Genomic DNA, 23,186 nt, shown 5'->3' on the forward strand with positions numbered 1-23,186 from the left:
CTATATTTTAATCACTGCATCATTGTTGGAAACTAAGGCTCACTGGGCTTTATCTTCTAACGGATCTTAAATTTGTTCTTATAAGTTGTTTTATGAGTTTTCTTTAGAAAACTATACATCACTAAACATGCTTGCTGACCACAACATTGTTTGTATCTTTCCTTTTAGACTGATGAAATCTAATCTTTTTGTAAATTTAAAGGACGGGCCATCTGGCACTAATTTGCATGTGTAATGCCCAAAAATGCCCTTAAAAGGTCAAGAGAGTGAAGGGCTACAGACAGAGGTAAATGAGAGACTATGGAAAATAACAAACATAATGCCAAAAGAAATTAATTTAAATAAATAATGATAATAATAAAGACGTGCACTGAAACCTGATTTTCCTTATTTTTAAAGTGACACACTTGGTTAGAAATAGTCTGACGGTAAGATTTAAGTCATTTAAAAGCAGTTTTACAAACAGGCAATTAGTTGTTCCAAACTTGGACGAGTATGAGGTCTGGTCCCATGAGTGCGTCAGGATGCACTTATTTGTGGTGCAATGGCTAAAGAGGGAAGTGGTACACTGTAGAATAAATGTTCATCTCTCTTTATATACATCCATCAATCCGACTTGTATTCTACAGTCATTTAGCAGATGCGTTTCTCCAAAGCAGAGAGGTTAGGCAGTAGGGCTCTTGCTAGTATTCATCCCCTGTGGGATTCCAACTCAGGTCTCCCATATGGGAGAGTGATGCCCTGCCAACTGAGCTACCCAGCTTTCCATCTGTATGTTGACTGCACCACACAGGACAGTAAAACTCTGGACCTACTTTATGCAAACACTGCAGCAGCCTACACAGCTTTCCACCTCCCCCTGCTGCGAAGATCAAACCACAACCTGGTGGGGTTAATGTTCCTGTGGTTCAAAGGCTGCCTGTTTCTGCTAATGGCCCTTTCCCACTAGTACACACTTAGCCCTAACTTAATTAAGCCAACACCACAACACCCCGGTTTTGTTTCGATTGTTTCCATTATAAGAGCAATTGATGTCACGTTCAATGTTGACGGAGTCGCCTTAGCACAGCGGCTAGTAAGTATTGTGAAGTCATTTGTTTTGAGTTGCGAATAGTGACCTGTTATCTCGACTTGTCACGATTTTCAGCCCAGCTCCACACCTTCAGAACCCTGACGGAGTAGGTACTAAAAATGCATCTACTCAGCCCAGGAAAATCCTGATGGGAACACCTGCAAATCAGGAGGGGTGGTGTTGGGCTGGGCTAAGTGGGTACTAGGGGGAAAAGGCCATAAGCCTGTGAGGAGGTGGAGTCAGGAAGCGTGTGAAGCTCTGTAGGACTGTTTTCACACCACAGTATGGGACACTCTCTGCCAGCTACATGGAGAGGATATTAATCAGATCACGGACTGATTACATTGAATTTTGTGAGGATACCACCATCCCAATCAGGACTGTCTGCTGTTTCCCCAACAACAAGCCCTCGATCACCAGCAACCTGAAATATCTTCTCAATGAGAAGAACTGAGCCTTCAGCTCGGGAGATAATCTCCCCAAAGAAAAAATGTAAAAAAAAATTTGTTACATTTTGTTAAAGGGCTAAATAAAGACCACATATTTAAAAAATTGGATTTTTCTTACCATTTTTTCATGGGTCGTGCCTTAACGGGTTAAAGCGTGAGAAAGAATAAGCAAAAACTCCAGGTGCCTACTGTGAATTCAGACCTTTTTATGTTTCAGTGTTATGGATCATCAGATGTTCATCAATGCCAAAAAAAGTCTTTTGGCAAAAGAGGATAGAGGAAAAAACAAGAAAGCAAGTTACAGTATCGTAACAAATACGGGTCAGCACAGAAAGGCAAACTAAGAGCTAGGATTAAGGAAAGGGCAGGAGGAGCAATACAGCAGGCGAGAGACTAGACCTATCAGGTGAAACGCCAGAGGGAGTAAAGAGGTTAAAGACAACTAAATCCAGGATCAGTCAAGGCAGAGAAAGTATAAAGTGACATAGATATAATCTCTAGGGCAGAGATCGAATTATGGATGGAGAGAAAAGAAGATCAAAAAGGGAGGCAGCAGTGTTCTGTAAGGCTGGATAAGGTTGTACTTTCTCCAAGGTTGTGAAATGAAGAGCAATAATGTTTGAAGTAAAGGCATGAGGCGAGCAGTGGAGAAACACACACACACACACATATAGTGAGAAAAAGATGTAGGTATGATGTCAGGAGGAAAGAATTAAGAGAGAAACACAGGCTGTATATTCTACTCAGTACTCCTGGTCCAGCCTCATCACTTTTTATTGCTTCACACATAAAAGTGTCATCTCTTATATTCAGCACAGCAGACATTGTAATATCACCTGCTGAGGTAATACACCTCCAGCGTAACATTACTCTCCTTCTCAGAGTCTTTTTTTTTCTGTTTTATCTTTATCACCATGGTGGCCTTCTGGTCTTTTCTTCACAATCCTCTGTCTGAGCTTTTCCAACTCCGTTCCTATCATCTTCTTTTTCTTCTTTGTCTCAGTTTCCCAACACTTTCTCAGTTTCTACACTCAAAGACCTCTTTGCCAAAGCCAAGTCTTTTAACTTACTTTCAAAACAGATCCAACTGTAAGGTTAATTTAATATTCAGTCATGGAATTATTTGGAAAAAATAAATGCATTTTAAAGCAGGCAAGTTGACTAACAGGGTGCTTAGAGCACTAATAAATATGTATGTGGGCAGTCAACAAATTATTTAAATGATAATTATTTACCATTCAAACCATTCAGTTTACAAATGAAATTGCAGTATTGTATGAACAAAGGTTTCATTTGTCAATATAATGCAAATATGACAACTAAAAAAATCTCAGAAGTAACATGAAATAACATTTTCAGTGGCTGTCAGCATGTCAGACATGTCTAATGCCAAGTCTCCAGTTTGTGTGTGAAAAATGGGTTGAAAGTTGACATATACTTAACACGATTACTATGACAACAACAATGGGCTGTTGTTCTTAAATATTATTACAGTGCATTCAATCTGCAGTGATGGAAAAAAAATCTGAGCCTGAACATTTTTAAGGTGTTCCACAATGGATGCCACAATAATTGATCTGAAACTTAAAAGTTTTACATCAAAAACCTGTTAATTTCCTCATTCTCAGCACAAAACTGAACAATAAATAAACAAGAGACAGAAAAGCTGATCAGATGATCACCGACAGTCTTATTCAAGGAGCAACAGAAGAGGGAAGAGGTGAGGAGGCAGTAGCGCAGCACAGAGATGTAGAGCGACTGGGACAGCAACGTTTGCGCAATAGTTTAAAAAGAAAATACAGCTAAATAAGTGTGAGCGTCAAGTCCTTCCAGCATGAAAACTGTGGGTGTCAAAACACCCACATCCCCCATGGGTGCAACTCCCATATGTTCAAGGTGACTGTAGCCCCTGGCAAATGGGGCCTAATGTAAAGCTCGCACAGCTGTTTTATGAATGGCATCCGACTCATGCTGTAAGATAAAACTTTGTTTTTTTCCCACTTGTGGTGTATATCAGTTTTTGAAAGCATAATGTGGACAAACAGGTACCTGGTTCTTTTAATTTTCTGCACCAGCTCCTGTATTCTTGCCATAAATGTATGGGGTAATTTTTCTATCTTTAATCAAGAGCGTAATTGTTTGCTTTGAGAGCAAGATTTCTGGTATTCTCGCTCAAATATCATCCTGCTCTCTCTCAAAACTCTGATCTCACACTCAGAAAGTCCCTCTTACTTTCAAATATATTGTTCTTCCTTTCGAAACTCTGCGCTCAGACTTGGTCTCTTTCCCTCACACTCAGACACATTCTCTGCTCTCTCAAAACTTCTGCTCTTGGATATTTTTTCCTCTCTCTTGGGTTGCTGAAAGAGCTGTCTGTCAAACCTCCTCCAGCCAATAGAATACGAGATAATTTGAGCAAATAGTCCTCACCTTCTTCATGGGTGCATTTGTTAGAAAGTTGTTTCCATCTGCCGTTTTCATTCTTCTTCTGCTATCTTGTTCCCTTTCTGATCCTTTTCTGATCCTTTTCTTTTTCTCTGGTTTCTCTGGTCGCATGTCAGCTATTCTGTTCAGCACTGCCCTCACGATTTCCGGTGGTATTGCTCCGTCTTCTGCATCAAGCAATGAATAGCTAAGCTCTCTGAAAACGGACCAAATCACACTTGTAACCAAGACAGAAGATGGATGAAATTGTCCGTCTGCATCTTCTTCTGCGTTAAGCATAAATCTGCCTTTAGCAGTACAAAATGAATGTCAGAGGAGCAAGAGGTCATGTTGGAAGGAGAGGACGTGGAAGACCCAGACCACAGTCACAACCAGACTTTACCTCTGGTCTAGAACCAGATCCTGCACCCTTGTTCGGAACCAGATATCGACCCTGGTCCTGGTCCAGCCCGGATATTGCACCTGGTCCAGGACCACAATCCAGACAAAGACCAAAACCTAGACAGAGATAACAACCTGGGCAAAGAAATAGAAATTTAGATGAAATTCGTGCCAATGTCATTCATAATGTCCTGGGATATAGAATGACAATCAAAGAAGCAGGACGAAGACTAACACCCAACCTGAGCAGATACACCATGGGATTCATTATTCGAAGATTTAAAGAGGACAACAGGTATATGCTATAACTCAAATATACACCTTCTTTATAGTAGGTTTACTTTTTATGTTATTTACCATGTTTTACTGTAATGTTCTTTTGCTGTGTAGAGTAGTATGACCGCATGTGGCAGGAAGACTATCTTTATTTAACCAACAAGAGGCTCTAATTATCAAAATGATAGTGCAAAACAATGCAATAAAACTGTGTAAAATCCAGCATCTGATAATCCAAGACAACAACAATTTCAGGGGAATCAACAATACAAGCCTGTCCACCATTGATCATGTGCTGAAGAAAAACAAGGTCAGCATGAAGCAAGTCTATGGAGTTCCCTTTGAAAGAAACTTCATCAGAGTGAAAGAACAGCAATTTCAATACATGCAAGTGAGTATATGAAATTACTGTTGCTTATCAGACCCCTAAATATTGTAGTATAGTCCTTTTCAGACATGTGCTATTCTCTGGACAATCTATTATGAAGGTCAGCAGATAGTCCAGGATGGTGCATAAAGTAGATTGTTCCAGATTTATTCTGGTTTACTTTACTTGGTATCTAAATCTGTTTGTCACTCCAGTGACATGTCTATACTATAACAATACGAGCATTTTTATTTCACCAGTGCTAGTAAAATGACAGGAAGTATACATTACTGACTTTTTTGTTGTTGCTGCTCTTTGTTTATTCCAGAGGGTTTTTCAGCCGGATTCTGATAATAGGCCACATGAATACATCAATTTTGATGAGGCTGGTTTTAACCTAGCTAAGAGGAGGAGAAGAGGTAGAAACTTCATAGGACAATGGGCTATAGTCAACATCCCAGGTCAGTGTGAGGGCAATGTAACCCTCTGTGCTGCAATAAGCAATTTTTAACCATCATGGAGTTTTGGGCCATCAATTTTCACAAGGTTTTAGCTGTAAGACATAGTGTTAATATGTCATTGGGCCCTGGACTGCTTTGTACTGGAAAAGTTGGGCCCCTGTGTAAAAAAGGTAAAGAACTCATCCTCTAGACAAGGAGATTATTAGAGAGGAATGTGGACCATATTAAATAAATGATAAAGCAGTATTTTGAATCATGAAGATTTTAGGTAATTACCAAACTAAAAAGATTTATTTATTTTGCTGTGTGTGCCGATGTCAGTAGCATTGTAATCCAATAAGTTGTCATCTTTCTGCTTTACTTTAAATAACAGTCATTATTAGAGTGTATAGGATAAAACTGAACTGGGAAAGCATTTTGACATATTATGTTTAATATTTGAAATGTACTTTTAAAGCACGTCAGTTGAATGCAAAAATCTGATGAAAGCCCAAACACTGAGTCCTCAGTGTTGCTGCTGGAATTTCAGGTAAAAAACGAGTGTGTGCATTTTTTTTTTTTTTTTTTTTTTTTATGTATTGTTTTGGGGGGGTCACTACAGTTTAGGTTCTCCTAGGGCTCCACATTACCTTTGACCAGCACTGAACATGAGTTTAGACAAACAGAACATTATCATTATCATTATTATTATTATTATCTATTTGTCTATGTCACATTGTAACTTTGATGTTTCTTTTGCAAAGGTTACACACAATGGTCCTCTCCTCCAGCACGCGTCTCTCCTGTGCTGGGCTCTTCCCCCTCTCTAGGCCCCGGCTGCTGCGCACTGGGCCCACTGGCATTGAGAGCCCTCACCACTGCCTGTACCCCTTCTTCAATCCCTCTCGCCAGGGCATTAATGGACATTGTTAGCCCAGATAAAGTGCTGACCAGCTACCAAGTGTGCACTGCAATGGTGCGAGTATCCCGGCTTGGCGCTCATGTCACAGAAGACACAGCGCACACCTCATGCGCAATAGACGTCAGACTATCCTCAAGGGCTGCACACTGTTTTGTTTATTTTAGCAGCAACTTCTTATCCATGTCCTTATAATCTAACTGCTTTTGAGATTCTGCAGGGATACTGTTGTTTTGGCCTGGCCCTGATTTGGGGACTGAACCTCTGGTAAAGACATAAAAATGGATTTATTGTTTGAATGCTGCAAACAGACAAAAGCTGCCACAAAAGGTGTGTTCATTTTTGTTATTTTGTCAAAAAAATCTTGTGAAATCGTGTTTAAATATCTTTTGAATTGTGCACATACATTCTGGACTCGACTCTAGCATGTCATACTGCAGTATCCAGTTATCTGTTCCTCCAGTAAGCAAGCTGCACCTGTTGCTCAGTACTGGTCAGAGACATCTTTTCTGCCGGCTCCTCACTTTTCTTATTTGCAGAGGTTTTATTATAAGCTTTTTTTTTGATACTTGTTATTCTTGTTTTGAAAACTGCATTTACTTTTTCACAAAAACTATCTCATACTGAATTCCCTCTGGTTACATGTAGATTTCTTTGCTGGAGTTCAGCAATATTTTTATTTGCCTCTTCCACTAATATCTCCATCGGGTCCAAGTTTATTTCAAGCTTGTTACCTTCCTGTTCTCCATCTAAACACTGATCTAAACTCTCTGGTGAAACCATAACACACATCCTTATTTGAATATTGCTGTTTGTACCTGTTATCATGTGATCATTATATTTTGATCACCTGCAAAGCGTGAACAAACAGCACATGCAATCACTGAAAGCCCAATATTGCTGTCAGACTTACACCAATGTGTGTTTATAAACTTCCAACCACAACTGCACATGCAGACAAACATTTCAGCACTTTTTCCCTCATGTGTGCAAATTCACAGTCATGAACAATGTCATGTAACCTAATAATATGCCTGTGACTTACAAGAACCAGTTAAGCTATTCTTACTTTGCATGATAGCAAAATATTATACCGGTAGGTCCTGCACACATGCACAGACACACACACACACACACACACACACACACACACACACACACACACACACACACATACACACACACATCTAGGTTGGTCTGTTAAACAGTAGGGATTAGTGAGGAGAAGTGCAGCTAATGCCCAATAATGAGGCATCCAGCTTACGGCCCACAGGACCATGTGTGCATCTGTGACTGTGTGTGTATGTGTGTGTGTGTCAGAAACAGAGTAAAGAGATGATCATACATATCTGAAAAAAATTAGCTGTGTTCTTCTAAACTTTAATGACATTAAAATCTCTCATTTGTAACATGTTTCAATCTTCTATTTTTCTCTCTCAAATCAAGAGAATTGAGGGCTTCATTAGCATGGACGTGAGCAATTTATGCAAATATGACAACACATCAAATAACACCTAAAAAATTATTTATTATGATTAACCTAAGCATAATAAATTGTTAACAGTAAAACATTAAGCTGAACAGACAAGCTAAGTTCATTTTTGACCAACCTTTGACTTGGGAGTTCTCCAAAGAACTAAGTTCTTTTGTTTCTAGTTGTAATCAAACCACAGATAGGAACGATGCAGAGATGGCCAGGTTGTACCTGACCCAAACACATTATAATTCTTCAGATATATAAAGGCTCTATAGATCTCCGGTCTCACTCTCAGTCCATCTCTCGGTATTTAGTTCTATTTATTAAGTAGTGTTGTTAATATAGACAAAGTGTTTCGTGTTACTATTTTTTTTTTTTTTTTTTTTTTTTGTGGTAGCAGGGACCAGTGCAGTGTTCATGTGTTCAACCAGCACGGTGTGCATTTGTGTAATGATCACGATATAATTAGGTTAAAGAAGTTTGACATGATGCAGGGAGAGAAACTTATGCATGTAGTAGCTTAAAAAGACCTATACAAACAGAAGTCTTTGAACTGTAATGATCCACTGTTGCTTTGGCACAGACTATAAAAAGGAAAAAGTATTTCTTAATATAGTTACAAACACTATTAGAAAATGTCTGCAATCTGAAAACACAATTTTGGCTTTGATTGATCAATAATAGTCTAATAAAGGTCACATAAATGTGCAGCAGTGTTTTGCTGTGGCAAACCATTTATATTGTGTCCATGTTAGCATGTGCTTCAAGATTTCTATAGTAATCAATGTCAATGTTGGTATAAAGTCTGTATAAAGTTAAGTTCTGGTAAATATTCAGTTCTATCAAGAGTTTAGGTCTTGAACAAGGTTTTGTTGCACTTGTGATGGAATTGAAAAACTTCAAAAGGAATTTCATTAATTACTTCCCTCTGATCCCAGGTGAAAAAGATGATTCACTGATCCACAATTAATGTTTACTGCATGTGACATAATCTAAATTCCTGCTGTCTCCTAACATCAACTCTGATGTAAAAAACAAAAAAAAGATTTTAACATAGAACTGGTTTAGATTTCTAAGACTTTGCTCAGAGATTTGGAATAGCCAACTTAAAGAACAGACACATATGCTAAAAAATAAATAACCTAATGCTCAATTTCAGTGGAATAAGGTAGTGATTTGAAATGTGATAGAACATTTTCTAGATTCATTCACTTGGGAAGAGGATGTCTCTCATCTTTGACTCTGTAGTGTTTAACCATCTCTGTTTTTTTCATGAGCCTATACATGAAATCAGCGCAGTAACTTTTTAACTTACCTTGCTTTTAATCATTTTAATGTAATTTATCATTTCATTGTGATGATTTAGTGTTACTGCCTTCTACTACTTCTAGATGCTTCCTTTGCACCACCTGTAATGCTTTTTAATGTTTTATGTAGAGCACTTTGAATTGTCCTGTACATGAAATGTGCTATATAAATAATGCCTAATCCAAATAGTTCACTTTTTGCATTGAAATGAGATTTTGATTAATGTGTAACATTATCGTTTAACAAACAAGCTTTGGCAGCAGTAGTTAATCATTTAAGCAGCGTAGGTTAAACAACTTTTCTTTGGGGTCTGTATTTGTGCCTCATTCAAATGGTGGGCAAGGAGCTGCAGATCATTAATATCTGGGGATTTTTCTGCACATATTTTTTCCTTATGACAGTGTACTGGGCTTAATTGACTCTTTACATACTCCTTACACTGCTTAATTTTGTCTGAGAGTGCTTGGCGCCACAATCTTCTATTATTGCTCTGGCATGCAGATGGAGACACATTTATAGTACACAAGTAAACCTCTTGATCCCTCACTTGCAAACTTCCTCTGTTTCACAGACAGTCTCTGTCTTCCTATAATTTTTTTGCTCTCTGTCCCCTCTGTTGCTATGGTAACAAGCTGTGCGGGGGCTGCGATACAGCACACATCACACACACTGAGCTGCCCGGAAGAAAGGGAAACGAGAGACAGAGACAAATGGATGATAGGGTTTAATGTGTGTGTTTGTTTAAGTTTAGAAAACATAAATGCCATATGACACCCAGGTGAAAAATTAATCCATAACTTATAGCAACACTCTCATGCTAAATTTTCTTTTTAAAAACTAACAACTGCAAGCTTTATTTTAACCTTAAGCCAAGCTTTTTTAGGATAAAGCCAAACCTGGCCAACACCTGCAGACTCTAGTGTACCCATAGCTTGATACTGGAGCTGATAACATAGTCTGACAACTTCAGTGTGTCACTAAATGCAGGTTTAATTACCAAATTCAGAGTAACAGCTCAGGAGTGAAAACTACCTAAACAAAGCAGGTTACTTACCTTTATTTGAATAAATGACGTCACCGCACTGTAAATTTGGCAACACTGAATGTGGGTGTATAACAGCTATTCACCCCAAATCATTACAGTGTGGATGGTACGCTCAGCACAAACAGCTGCATAAAAAACATGTGGTACGAAGATGAATTAATCTAAAGCAAAACCAAATTCAAAAGGTAGATTTCCTTTCTGATTAGTTGTATACTCACAGGATTGGCCTTGTCAGGGCCTTGACCCTGATGATGTGAGGGATCTGGTGGGTTCATAACGAACCAGAAGATCCTGACTCTATTTTGGTCCTAAACCATTCAGTGCTTTGTAAACTAACAGCAGGATTTGAAGTCAATTCTTTGACAGACAGAAAGAAAATGTAAAGAGGTGGATAGCATCCATGCCACACTGTATTCCTGCCTCAGTGTGGCGTGGCATGGATGGTATCAGCCTGTGGCTCTGCTGGGGTGTAATGTAGACCAGGATGCTTCAATAGCGGCCTTCAACACCTCAGCATTGCTCGATCTCATGTGTCTCGTCTTTCTCTTGGCAACGTCTCACAGATTTTCTATGGGGTTCAGGTCAGGAGAGTTTACTGGCCAGTCAAGCACAGTAATCTCTTGGTTATTAAATCAGGTTTTGGTTCTTTTGGCAGTGTGAGCAGGTGCCAAGTCCTGCTGGAAAATAAAGTCAGCATCTCCAACAAGCTTTTCTGCTGAAGGAAGCATGAAGTGCTCTAAAATCTCCTGGTAGACGGCTGCGTTGACTCTGAATTTAAGCACAGTGGTCCAACACCAGCAGATGACATGGCTCGTAAATCAACACAGACTATGGAAACTTCACGCTGCACTTTAGGTGTCTTGGATTGTTGCGTCTCCATTCTTCCTCCAGACTCTGGACCCTGATTTCCAAATGAGATGCAAAATCAGAAAAGAGCACTTTGGACCACTGCTTAACAGACCAGTTCATTTTTTCTTTAGCCCAGATAAGACGCTTCTGACATTGTGTTTAGTTCAGGAGCGACTTGACAAGAGGAATACGACACTTGAAGTCCATGTCCAGGATCCGTCTGTGTGTGGCAAATCTGGAAGCACTAACTCCAGTCTCAGTCCACTCCTTGTGAAGCCCCCTCACATTTTTGAATGGCCCTTTTCCTGACCATCCTCTCCAAATGCTCAGCTGTCCATTGCAGCTGTTTTTGAATAATTAGCTGATATAACAAATAAATGCATGAAATATCTCAGTTTGCATATAATGAGTATATATAATATATTAGTTTCCCTTTTAAGTGGAATTACTGAAATAAATTAAGTTTTGTACGATATTCAGATTTTTTAAGTTTCACCTGTTGGTAACCTTTGAAATATTGCTTAGTGTTGACAGAGCAGCTCTAGGCAATATAGGCCATGCTACATTTGGCTTTAATGAATAAATTAATTGCCATTAATGAGGAAAAGATTTAAAGCAACTGGACATGATCAAAACCTTTTGCGTTGACCATACATGACAAAAAATGGTCTGAGGTCTTTTTTATTTAAGTATATTCTTATGATGGCTATAAAGCCCCACTTCTTGTTTAATATATTAACAAACTAAGCAACTGACCAAATAAATCAATAGAACATCAACCTGTTTTACTTAAAGTGTCACGAAAAGCTTTAAAAATGGAGAAAAATGGAACACTTAATGAAATAATGAGGTTGAGCCAGTTTCTTAACCTGTGTAAACCCATTTCTTCTTGTTCCTATTTTCAGTGCTCCTCACACAGAAACACTAAATTATTTCAAAACGTGGTGTCAGACTCCTGCTCCCACTTCTTTTTATTCACATATTTTACTACACTGGAGGTCTGAGGCTATTTCTCAGAGGAATCAGAGTTCAAATTTCTCTTAATTACCTTGCTTGCCTCAGAGTCTGAGCTAAATTAAGGGGCAATTCATTTCCTGTCCAGGCAAGAAGGGTAATTCTTTACAGATAGCCTTTATAAATGTGTGATTATGAAAAATGTGTTGAGGAAAGGAAATAAAAAGACTGGTTAAGGTTATGTAAATCAACGAAAAAGAAAAGTAAGGTGAAATGGCATCACAGTGAATAACGAGTACTGAGAACAAACATGAGATCTGTGCATTTGATTGCATTTAAAGCTACATTTCAACGAATCTCCAGGACATCAGCATCAAATATGAAACAGAGAAACTGAGTGTAAACCCTCAGATTCTGGTGTGGATTACTGTGACAACAACCATTAAAAGGATTATTTTATGTGTGTTGGTGTGTATGTGTGTGTGCATGTGTGTTGGGGTCTGTGCATGCAGAGCCACTGATGTAATAGTCAGTTTAATCCTGCAGTGTAAATCTCAGAAAATGAGCAGCAAAATACCAAACAGAAAGCTCACAACAGACAACCAGCACATACAATCTCTTGTATCAACAATGAAAAAAATCGTAAACAAAGTTAGAAAAGGATAAATATATATTTACTCTCCTTTCGCTGTCTGTCTGTCACCGCCTCATATACTCTCTAATTCCAAGCACTTTTCCCATTGGAATGCTGTAAGAGGATAAGACCATTCCCTGGGAGAGCAATAAGAGGATGAATATTTGTGTAGGTGTGTGTTTGTGTCTCCCCTGTTTCCTAAGTATGAGTGTAAATGCATATGCATGCAGTTTTTTATGTGCTACACATGTTGGTCAATCAGTGTGTTACTGGATGTGTTTTTGAGTACAGTTGTGCAGTTTTGTCTGTATATAAGAGAGCATTAACATGTCACATTACATCGTTTAGGTCTGTGTATGTGTGTGGAGGTGTGTGTGTGTGTGTGTCTACATGTCTCGAGGTCCGCCCTACATACCGAAAACCTTCCAATTCCCCTGTCAAGGGACTCCGAGTTAGCGATTCCTGTGTTTTTCTGTTCTTGTATCTCTGTGTTTCTGTGTGAAATGGCGGAGTGATCAGTTGCTGTCATTAATCAGTCTATCTCTTACAGGGAGAGCCAAAAGAAGAAAGACTAAAGGAAATGTACAACCCCAGAGCTGCCTTATGACCTGATCTGGGGAAAAAATTACTGATACAGTAAAAAAAAATTACTACAGAAGCAGAAGAAATCTGGTTTTTGTTTAATTCACAGCTTTTTTTTTCTAACTTTCTTGTTCCACAAATACATTAATGGACAACATTTTTGGCACCCCTCCACAAAAATCCACAAGTCAGTGAAATAACTTGAAACAGACAAAAGTAATAATGAACAAATTACTGGAAATTTGCCAATGAGAATCAGACATTGCTTTTATATTGTTCAACAGAATTATTTTTAAAAACAAACTAATAAATCAAACCAGGTATTTGGGCCCACTCTTCATGAACAAACTGCTCCAATTGTCTCAGGTATGAGGGGTACCTTCTCCAGACGGTATGTTTCAGCTCCTTCCACAGATGTTATATAGGATATAGATCAGGGCTGAGAGATGGCCACTGAAAAATAATCCAGTGTTTTGCTCTTAGCCATTCTTGAGCGTCTTTAGTTGTGTGTCTTGGATCATTATCCTGTTGGAAAATCCATGACCTGCAACTGAGACCAACTTTTCTAACACTAGGCAGCTCATTTTGCTCCAGAATGCTTTGATAGCCTTTAGATTTAATTTCACCCTGCAGATTCAAGACATCCTGTGCCAGATGCAGCAAAGGAGCCCCAGAACATAATCAAGGTATGAGTGAGGAGTGAATGAATAATGGATACACAATGTAAAGCGCTTTGAGTGCCTTAAAAAAGTGCTATATAAATTTAATCCATTTTTATTATAAGCCCCCTCAATGTTTTACAGTAGGAGCAGTGTTCTTTCCTTGGTGTGCTTCATTTTTTCCATCTGTGAACAAAGAGCAGATTTGCCTTTTAGAAAAGTTTCAGATTTGTCTCATCTGTCTGAAGAACATTTTCCCAGAAGCTTTGTGGCCTGTCGATATTCATTGTGGCAAATTCCAGTCTGGCTCTTTTTATGCTTTGCTTTCAACAGTGGTGTCCTCCTTGGTCATCTTCTATGAAGTCCACTTTAGCTCAAACAGTGAGGGATGGTATAATCTGACACTGATGAACCTTGATCTTGGAGTTCACCTTTAATGTCTTTGGAGATTGTTCCGGGCTCTTTGGTTACCATTCATATTATCTATCTCTTCAGTTTGTTATCAATTTTTGCTCTTGCGGTCACATCCAAGGAGGCTGGCTACAGTCAACCTTAAACTTCTGAATAATAAGTGCATCTGTAGTCACAGGAACATCAAGCTGCTTGGAGATGGTCTTATAGCCTTAACCTTTACCATGCTTGTGTATGATTTTCTTTGTAATCTCCTGAGACAACTCTCTCCTTTGCTTTCTGTGGTCCATGTTTAGTGTCACACACACCAAGTCCCCAAACAGCACATTGACTTCTCGCCGCCCTTTAAATAGGCAGACAGACCTTTTACAAGTTTGAAGATACCTGTGATGCTAATTAGAAGTCCCTATGGTCAAATTGTTTTAAATCTTATCTAGGGGTACCATAATTTTTGTCCATGCCTGTTTCATTAGTTTGTTTTTAAAAATAATTCTTTTCAACAACTATTAAAAATCAGTGTCTGATTTTCATTGGCTAATTTTCAGTAATTTTTTAAATAGTATTACTTTTGCAGTGTTATTTTGGTGCAGTGACCATTGTAGGTTTTTCTTCCATTAACAGATGGTTGCCAACAATTTTGTCCAAGTCTGTATGTTACTTCAAACTCATTATTTCTTATCAATTATATATATATATATATATATATATATATATATATATATATATATATATATATATATATATATATATATATATATATATATATATATTTGTACAAACACTTTTGAAACATAGCTTTCTATTCTTTTTGCACTACCTGAGTTTAATTAAGTTGCTAAAAAATTACTTCTGAATTGTTATGTACTATTGAAGCAAGATTAGTGCAACATTAAACCAGCAAAAACTTTCAGATATAGTATGATGTAATGCCATTTCAAGGTCAACAACACCACATTACAAGAAATTCTCAGCTAAAAACCTATGGCAGGCTCTTAGATGAAATAGGAGAGGAGATCAACTTGTACAACTCTAAGATGAGAATTGGGATGATGAGTAATTCTGTCATCCCAATCCTGTCACAGATGGTAGATAGGCATCACAGATGTGACTGGATCAGCCATCCTCCCTGGTGTGTCAAGTTAAATATTTACAACAGGTAATAAAACTGTTACTTAGAATTAGGCCTGAACGTTTTGGGGAAAAAAATCTAATTGCAATTTTTCTTACCACTATTGCAATTTAATCTTTAAATTCCAGCTCCTGTTCAGTGTCCATGCAGATATATATTTTCTATATGAGATGGAGGATTATCATGTGGAATCAAAATATGGACTGCTCTATATTGTAAAAGCTTAGACATGAATTGCTTCACTTGCCAATTACAAGCTGCAACTGTGACCAAAACAATGAAGTTTCCTCTAGAACAGGTTTTTATTTGTCTTATTTACACCACAGCATCTCATCGCTCTCTAAATGATTTCTGTAGTGCACACATCAAGTTTCACCCCGATGCGCACAGACACGTGCACGCGCAGGTGCGCACACTCCAACCAGCAGAGAACGCATATCGGACAAATATGTGTCTTCAATCACTTTAAAATCAGACAGAAATAATTTTTTCAACTCTCTCTGTATTCTACTGAAAACTTCATGTCCATCATGGAGACCTGAGATCTGAACTCTATGAACATCTTTATTCAATTCATCACGACATTTCAGAAGTTGGACTGTTTTCTGTCCTCTATGGTTTTTGACTCATCATTCCAGTAATTTATGGAAAATTAGTCCATGATGAGGTTTGAAGACATGACTTCACAGCTGAGTGTAGCTGTCACATGACGTTTAATTTTAACTCGTAGTTTACCTGGGCTATGCCTTGTCTTAAGGTTTTAAACCCTCTCACAAGCAAACATTTTATGGGCTTTGCATGCTCAATGGTTGTGAAGCCCACCCTAGAATATGAGGAGTGAGAGTAACTTTCGCTTTCTCTGCACTTTTGGACAAAGCCCAGTTACTCTGGTCTCTGCACTACAGCTGCCTCCTCTTCCTTTATCTCACCGGCCATGAGAGAGTTTTCTTTTTCATCTTCATTTACAGTTCTACTTACAAAGCAAAGAAATAGAATGAATAGAATGCCTTTTATTGTCATTATACACATGTACAACGAGATTAAGCCATCCCCAGTGTCAGTGCAGAGAGAGCAGTATAGAAATAAATAATAAATAAAAGATCTAAGGTATAAAATATTTACAGAAATAAAACAGATGTGCACACTCTAGTTATTTGCAGATATAAGTATGATGTCTATGTCTGAAAAAAAAAAAAAAAAAAAAAAAATATATATATTGCACGTTCAAAGTATTATTGCACGGATCATGATATGTTGTACATGTCATGTGACAGAATGTATTGCACATATGTTGTTAGTGTCCAGCGTATTTCAGATTTGAAGTCCTACAGGAGTTCAGGGCAGTTATTGCTTTTGGAAAGAAACTGTTTTTGAGTCTGTTTGTTTTAGTCCTGATGCACCTGTAGCGCCTCCCAGAGGGCAGCAGGGCAAACAGATCAGAGCCAGGGTGGGAGCTGTCATTTATGATGTTTCTGGCTCTGCTGAGGCAGCGGGAGGTGTAAATGTCCGTCAGGGAGGGGAGAGGGCAGCCAATGATCTTCTGTGCTGTCTTTACCACTCTCTGTAGCCTCTCCTTGTCTGCTACAGTGCAGCTGCCGTACCATACTGTGATGCAGTATGTCAGCAGGCTCTCAATGGATGAGCGGTAGAAGGTCAGCAGCAGGTTGGAGTTCAGTTGGTGCCTCCTGAGGACTCTCAGGAAGTGTAGCCGCTGCTGAGCCTTCTTGGTGATTGACGTGATGTTCTCTGACCAGGAGATGTCGGCCGAGATGATGACGCCAAGAAACCTGATGGTGTGGACCCTCTCCACACACTCGCCATTTATGTAGAGGGGGGCTGGGTCTGTGCTGAACCTCCTGAAGTCGATGATGATCTCCCTGGTTTTCTTGGTGTTGAGAGCGAGGTTGTTCTCAGAACACCAAGCAGCCAGCTTTAGGATCTCCTCCCTGTAGGCAGCCTCATCACCCCCGGAGATGAGTCCGACCACTGTAGTGTCGTCAGCGAACTTGACGATGAGGTTGTCATTGTGGGCCGGCCTGCAGTCATGGGTGTAGAGGCAGTACAGGAGGGGGCTCAGCACACAGCCCTGTGGGGAGCCGATGCTCAGCGTGCTGGTGGAGGAGAGGTGGGGACCTAGTCTCACAGTCTGGGGTCGGTCTGTTAGGAAGTCCTTTATCCAGGCACATGTGAGAGGGGGGAGGCCAACAGTGTCCAGTTTTGTGCATAATCTGTCCGGGATTATTGTGTTGAACGCAGAACTGTAATCCACAAAGAGCATCCGGACGTAGCTCTGCTGCTGCTCCAGGTGGTTCAGCGCAGAGTGAAGAGCTACAGCTATGGCGTCCTCAGTGGATCTGTTCGCGCGGTATGCGAACTGGTGGGAGTCGAAGTCTGGGGGGAGATGGTCCTTGATGTGCTGAAGAACAAGTCTCTCAAAGCACTTCATGATTACCGGAGTGAGGGCCACCGGTCGGTAATCGTTCAGGCTGGTGATGGGAGATTTCTTCGGCACCGGGACAATTGTGGAGGATTTGAGGCAGTGTGGGATGACTGCCTGAGCCAGGGAGAGGTTGAAGATCCTGGTAAGGGTGGGGGCGAGCTGGTGGGCGCACGCTCTGAGCACCTTGCCAGGTACTCCGTCTGGGCCAGTAGCCTTCTTGGTGTTCACCGCCAGGAGCACCCGTCTGACATCGTGCTCCTGGATGGTGAGTGGGGTGGTGCGGGAGCCAGATGGGGGTGTCGGTGTGGGTGGGGGTGGGGGCATGGTTGGAGCAGATGCATGCTGCTGAGAGTCGAACCGGGCAAAGAAGCAGTTTAGCTCCTCTGCCAGTGTTGCGCTCTGATCTGCTGTCGACACATCACAACCTCTGAAGTTAGTGATGTCCTGTATGCCCCGCCACACCTCCCGAGTGTTGTTGCTGGACAGGTGGGACTCTATGCGCATCCTGTGGTCCGCCTTGGCTCTTTTTATGCCTCTTTTCAGGTCAGCACGAGCAGCACTATACAGTGCTCTGTCCCCTGACCTGAAGGCAGCGTCCCGGGCTCTGAGGAGTGCGCGGACCTGGCTGGTCATCCAGGGTTTCTGGTTAGGGAAAGCCCTGATGGTTTTGTCCACAGTCACATTCCCGATACAGAACTGAATATAGTCCAGTACCGTTCCTGTGAGTGTCTCCAGCTCCTGTTGTTCAAAGCTGCAACAACAGCCTCTACTTTATAGTCTTATATATAAATATATAAGCTTTTGTTGCGAGTATGGCTTTAAGTTTAAGTAGGTATGGTAAGTTTTTATTTTTATTTCCACAAAATTGATCTCACTTAGCTTTGAGAAGAATTTCATCTTGGACAAAACCCTTGGACACCTTCCCCTTCCCAAATTTTTGGATTAGCTTCTATTATGGGGCTAAACAATAAAACCATCTCAGAATTAGATCAAAATTCAATTACTGATCACAGTGATTAGACTTTTTGGGTTAATCTGGCCATAAAGCTAACAGTCTATCCCGCAGCACAAATAAACTCGGCATCGACCAACCAGGTCATCAGAATAAATGTCTATTCATTACTGCAGAACGCTGTGTGAGCTACTAGCAGGACAGAAAAGACCGAAAGGAAAAAATGAACCTGAAAAGAGGCATAAATGCAGGGTCTAGATGAAAAATGAATTAGCATGACTCTCCCAAAATCTTGAGGTAAATATTTGCTATATTATTAATAACTAGAAGCACTCAAGAGAGTGCAGACCTCCGCTAGGCCGTAAGGTCACTCACCTGAGAAAAACCCCAAAAGGCCCAACAGCTCACCCAGTACTCCCTATATTTCGAACCTTCTGGATTGTGGGAGTTATCTGACGAGTTAAAATTATCCATATCTCCCAATAGTAAAGAATCTTTAAAGACATTCCTGGATCCAGATAATGGAGGATCACCCCCAAAATGTAATTACTTGTTCCTTTATTCCATTTCTGGCATTTCCTGAAAATTTAATCACAATCCATCCATAACTTTTTGAGTTATGTTGATAACAGACAGATGCAGCCAAAAAAAAAAAAAACCTAATAAAAAATTAACAGAAGCAAAAGAATGAATACAGAATAAGCTGAGTGAGGAAGACTCATATGGGGGAGAAATTATCAGCTCCTCTTACTACAATAGGACCAAGTTAGGAGGCAGTAGGACAAGATGCGGAGGCAGTATTTATCTCAAGCTGCAACTGGAAGGTGGCCTGCTGTGGTGTTTTATAACGTTTTGGGAATCGCTGCAATGACTGCATGGGTCCTCTACTAAAGCTGCATTGATACTAGAATGACCCAGCGTGCATTCATTATTGAGCTCTCAACGTGCGATACAATAAATCAATATCAGCTGGCATCCAGCGCTCTGTTTCCTTACTTTAGCATCATACAATGTTTTTTTCTGATTGTTCACCCTCAATAATTGATCAAAAACATAAATACATTTAAAAAACGTTTTCATTTTGTTATGCTTATAAGCAAATAATTCAAGCTAGTAAGTATTTCACATTTTCTATTTATAATACAATCCCAAAGTAATCCCAAATGTTTAAAAATTCATTATTTATTCAGCTTTGTCTACTTTGTATTAATGAAAAAAAATGTTCAAAGGAAAAAAAAAATTGGCTTCTGTTTATCATTATTAAGGTGTCAAAATGACCCCCCTCTGTGTTAAAAAAAAAAAAAAAAAACAATTTACTAGATCTAGGCGGTGATCTGGATCACCCCCAAAATCTAATCAGTTGTTCCTTATTCCATTTTGGAGATTTCCTGAAAATTTAGTCAATACCTGCCCATTCATTTTTCAGCTATGTTGCTAACAGACATACAAACAAACCACTAAAATCATAACCTCCACCTTGGTAAATATAAACTTTTTTTTATTGTACACTTGCTATTCAGCTCCTCTCTGTTGGCCAACAGCCCACACACAGTCACTTTATATCAGCACCTCCCTCTTCTCTACAAGCACAGAAACACTGAATCAATTCAGGACTCACCTGGGCACTTTTAGTGCAATGTTCAAGCCTTTTGAAACCCTTTCAGCAACTTATTCTCAAGAAAGCACCAACTGAAAACTATAGAAACTTCATGTGATTAAAATCAATCAACAAACAAAACAATTTCATGATAATATATTGCCATATTCCACAGACTTATTCTTTAACTTGTCTTCTTTCAGACTAATGGAAAGAGAATAGCTTTCTAATACTTCAGTTTCCTAACACAGTCCAAAGACATGCATGTTGAATACAAAATTAGTCAGACTGTCTCTCTGAGTTGATCCAATGATCGCAATGTAATATAGGAAACATTTCTAACATATTCACTAACAATGTTTCCCCTTAAACAGAAAAATCAGACAGAACAAAAAATTCAAAGAGAGAAGCAAAAGTCAAAAAGTCAAAAGCAGGAAAAAAAGATAAAGGAAACAGGAGTGTGAAGGAAAAAGACAGGTGGTGACAGACGGAGAAAGGTATTGAAAGACCAGTGACTTGAATAAAAAATTCTTTGATATTGGGTAGTTTCAGTTCAACAGCTTTTTGATAAGCTGTCTTAGATTACTTCACCCAAACAGACAATGGAAAATGAAAGTCAAGATAGAGTTTTAGTGTGGTTTAAAATGTGAAGACATACACCCTTGAGAGCTCTTTGATATCTGTTTGACACTTTTGACACCAAGGAACAAAGAGATCCGGAGAACTTTCATGAATTCCTTCCTCTATCAAATGCACAGGAAAGGGACATCGTGTGCTGCCATAAACAAACAAAACAATGTTTCTTAAAAAAACGTAACAAATATAAACTCTAATTGAAAGACGAAAGTCGTTTGTCTATGCTAATGGGTTAAACCGATCACATTAAGGGTACTTTCTGCTATGTTTTGTATATTTGTGTTATAATAATTAGTTTAGATCCTGGGTTGTTTTTATAATTCTTTAAAGAATCCATTATCCCAACAGCCAGACCTAAACCTGGGCAGGTAAAAAAAAAAAAAAAAAAGCTACTCAATACACAAGTTGAATCTGTGATTGTATCAGGCAGCCACAGCTGGTTCTGATAATGTTGCAATAACAGCAGGACAGAAAGAACAAAATGAAAGTCACGAATCTTATTTCCAGCTGCAGAAGCACAGACCAAATTGTTCTAGCATGAGTCTGTGTGAGTCCTAGTGCGAGATCAGGTAAACATCATCCTGGAGACTCCTACAACAGAACCTACCACATTAGCAGTTTTAACTACTGAAGCAGGCAATTATTATCTTTGTCTCTCAGGGCATGTGTTTTTCAAAACAAAAGCACACCAGCCGTGCAAATATGAAACTTCATAGACATGTAGAAAAGATCTGAGTTCAAAGACAAGTGTGGTCCAATTCAGTGGATTCAGAGTACAAGTGAGCATTCAATAGTCATGATATAATTATGACTACTAGGCATTTGTGGGTCAGATAGTCAACATGTTACCAGGTGTCAGGCAGATACTTATTATTTTAAGATGGTCCTCACTTTGAACTGGAATTTTTTTGTATTCTAACCCAGCTTTAGTTTTTACTTAAGTTCAGGGGGTCTCATACTCTAGTCCTCAAGGGAAACTGTCCGGCAGGTTTTAGCTGTTTCCCTGCTTCAACACTCCTCACCCAAATTAGTGGGTCATTGTGCAGAATTGGACAACAAGCTGTTGGATCTATTTCATTTCAGTGAGGTGTTTGGAGCAGGCAAGCATTTAAAATGTGCATGACAGTGATCCTCAAGGACCAGAGTTTGAGATCCCTGCTTGTTAACGGTGAATGGAGTGAAAGTTAAGACCATCTTATAATTAGATTGTGCCAGTTCTGACCCATGGGTACTGAGCAGTCATTACTGGATTAAATAAGTGATCATGGATCAGACCATACCTATCTTTAAACTCTGGCTTTGTTTTTTGTTTTTTTAATTACACACCACTGAAGTTTTCTGATGTTATGGTGCTGACATCTGCCCACAATAAAAAGCAACAACAAGAATCATAACCAACACTGAGAGACTTAAACCTTTACCGTGTTTTGGGTACTGTTTGTAATGAGTTGTCTTCTCATACGTACACACAGAGACATGCAAGAAAAATCTAAATAATCTGAAAACATCAACCACACTGTTGTAACTAAAGAATAAGAAGCAACACGGAGTTACAGAGGATGTTGGAAGAGCAGCTTGTCCAGATATGGTTTTAAAATTTTGAATTCAAAATCCAAATTAAACACATTTATGCTGTTTACATGAACATCACTATAAAGAACATGCAGAACATACATGAAAGCTTGTATTCTGTAAGTCACAGACAAACTACTGACCACAAAGCAACTGCACCATAAAGAGATCAGTGACTCTTAACACTAGCACAGTCACAAACCCAGCAGCATACATGCACACACCACCATATTTGCATAAACTAAAGCATACAGCCAGCAGGAATAATGAATACTGATGGATAATCAAACATGTCCTAATGTACATGAAAAACAACTCTCTCTTTATCTTCTCCCTCCCTTGTAACGCCCGTCATTCATTATAGCATATTCCCCTGTATTTAATTACTAGCACACTTTTATTGCAAAGCTATGAAAAGAAACAACATGATAAATTTTTTTATTATTTTACCAATTAAAGTACATGAAATTGTTTGTTTTAATCAAGGGTAAATTAACATGGTCCTAGAAAAAAATTACACATCTCCAAATCCACCCATAAGCTGAAACAGACCTCGTTTGTGCACATATGTGCTTTGCCACCTGTGCAATAC

At 39.2% G+C, this 23,186-nt stretch overlaps 1 protein-coding gene and 1 long non-coding RNA gene across 3 annotated transcripts in view; one reads left to right on the forward strand and one right to left on the reverse strand.

Annotated features, from left to right (window-relative positions):
• The window catches only part of LOC121645918 (metabotropic glutamate receptor 5-like), a 54,512-nt gene that overhangs the window by 29,788 nt on the left and 1,538 nt on the right, over positions 1–23,186 (reverse strand). The window lies entirely within an intron of this gene.
• LOC121645920 lies at positions 1,582–20,067 on the forward strand. Its single transcript, XR_006011535.1, has 3 exons — positions 1,582–1,675; positions 12,965–12,968; positions 20,055–20,067. It is a non-coding gene; the product is annotated as an uncharacterized LOC121645920 (long non-coding RNA).

Source organism: Melanotaenia boesemani, chromosome 9, assembly GCF_017639745.1.
Source record: "Melanotaenia boesemani isolate fMelBoe1 chromosome 9, fMelBoe1.pri, whole genome shotgun sequence".
Taxonomy (NCBI): domain Eukaryota; kingdom Metazoa; phylum Chordata; class Actinopteri; order Atheriniformes; family Melanotaeniidae; genus Melanotaenia; species Melanotaenia boesemani.